Source organism: Bison bison, unplaced genomic scaffold (genome assembly GCF_000754665.1).
Source record: "Bison bison bison isolate TAMUID 2011002044 unplaced genomic scaffold, Bison_UMD1.0 scf7180017864254, whole genome shotgun sequence".
Classification (NCBI taxonomy): domain Eukaryota; kingdom Metazoa; phylum Chordata; class Mammalia; order Artiodactyla; family Bovidae; genus Bison; species Bison bison.
This window is the reverse complement of record NW_011494826.1, coordinates 9,844,904-9,847,031: the sequence shown is the minus strand read 5'-3', so window position 1 is coordinate 9,847,031 and position 2,128 is coordinate 9,844,904. Positions and strand designations below refer to the sequence as shown.

At 38.8% G+C, this 2,128-nt stretch overlaps 1 protein-coding gene across 1 annotated transcript in view; it reads right to left on the bottom strand.

Moving 5' to 3' along the window:
* Positions 1–2,128, bottom strand: part of DUOX1 (dual oxidase 1) — a 35,021-nt gene that overhangs the window by 4,969 nt on the left and 27,924 nt on the right. The window lies entirely within an intron of this gene.

The window sequence follows — 2,128 nt, the reverse complement described above, 5'->3', positions numbered from 1 at the left end:
AAGGGAATGGCAAACCACTTCAGTATTCTTGCCTGGAGAACCCCATAAACAGTATGAAAAGGGAAAAATATATGACACTGAAAGGAACTCCCCAGGTTGGTAGGTGCACAATATGGAGATCAGTGGAGAAATAACTCCAGAAAGAATGAAGAGAAAGAGCCAAAGCAAAAACAACACCCAGTTGTGGATGTCACTGGTGATAGAATAAAAGTCCGATGCTGTAAAGAGCAATGTTGCATAGGAACCTAGAATGTTAGGTCCATGAATCAAGGCAAATTGGAAGTGGTCAAATAAGAGATGGAAAGGGTGAACGTTGACATTTTAGGAATCAGCAAACTAAAATGGACTGAAATGGGAGAATTTAACTCAGATGACCAGTATATCTACTAGTGTGGGCAAGAATCCCTTAGAAGAAATGGAGTAGTCATCAGAGTCATCAAAGGAGTCCAAAATGCAGTACTTGGATGCAATCTCAAAAACCACAGAAAGATCTCTGTTCATTTCCAAGACAAACTCTTCAATATCACGATAATCCAAGACTATGCCCCCGAGCAGTAATACTGAAGAAGCTGAAGATGTATGGCTCTATGAAGACCTATAAGACCTAGAACTAACACCCAAAAAAGATGTCCTTTTCATTATAGGGGACTGGGATGCAAAAGTAGGAAGTCAAGAAACACCTGGAGTAACAGGAAAATTTGGCCTTGGTATACCAAATGAAGCAGGGCAAAGGCTAATAGTGTTCTGCCAAGAGAATTCACTGGTCATAGCAAACACTCTCTTCCAACAACACAAGACAAGACTCTACATATGGACACCACCAGATGGCCAACACCGAAATCAGATTGATTATATTCTTTGCAGCTAAAAATGGAGAAGCTCTACACAGTCAGCAAAACAAGACCAGGAGCTGACTGTGGCTCAGATCATGAACTCCTTATTGCCAAATTCAGATATAAATTGAAGAAAGTAGGTAAAAACCACTAGACCATTCAGGTAAGACATAAATCAAATCCCTTACAATTATACAGTGGAAGTGAGAAATAGATTCAAGAGATTAGATCTGATAGACAGAGTGCCAGATGAACTATGGAAGGAGGTTCGTGACATTATACAGGAGACAGAGATCAAGACCATCCCCAATAAAAAGAAATGCAAAAAAGCAAAATGGCTGTCTGAGGAGGCCAAACAAATAGTTGTGAAAAGAAGAGAAGTGAAAAGCAAAGAAGGAAAGACCATATATAGTCATTTGAATGCAGAGTTCCAAAGAATAGCAAGGAAATATAAGAAAGCTTTACTAAGTGATCAGTGCAAAGAAATAGAGGTAAACAATAGAATGGGAAAGACTAGAGATCTTTTCAAGAAAATTAGAGATACCAAGGGAACATTTTATGCAAAGATGGGCTCAATAAAGGATAGAAATGGTATGGACCTAACAGAAACAGAAGATATTAAGAAGAAGTGGCAAGAATACACAGATGAACTATACAAAAAAAGATCTTCATGACCCAGATGATCACAATGGTATGATCACTCACCTGGAGCCAGACATCCTGGAATGTGAAGTTAAGTGGGCCTTAGGAAGCATCACTATGAACAAAGCTACTGAAGATGATGGAATTAAAGTTGAGCTAAAAGTTTCAATTCCAGTTGAAATTTTAAAAGATGATGCTGTGAAAGTGCTGCACTAAATATGCCAGAAAATTTGGAAAACTCAGCAGTGGCCACAGGACTGGAAATGGTCAGTTTTCATTCCAATCCCAAAGAAAGGCACTGTCAAAGAATGCTCAAACTACTGCACAATCTCACTCATCACACATATTAATAAAGTAATGCTCAAAATTCTAAAAGACAGGCTTCAGCAGTACATGAACTATCAACTTCCAGATGTTCAAGCTGGATTTAGAAAAAGCAGACGAACCAGAAATCAAATTGCCGACATCTGTTGGATCATCAAAAAAGAAAGACAGTTCCAGAAAAAACATAGACTTCTGCTTTATTGACTATGCCAAAGCCTTTGGCTGTGTGGATAACCACAGACTGTGGAAAATTCTTAAAGAGATGGGAATACCAGACTACCTGACCTGCCTCTTGAGAAACTTGTATGCAGGTCAAGAAGAAACAGTTA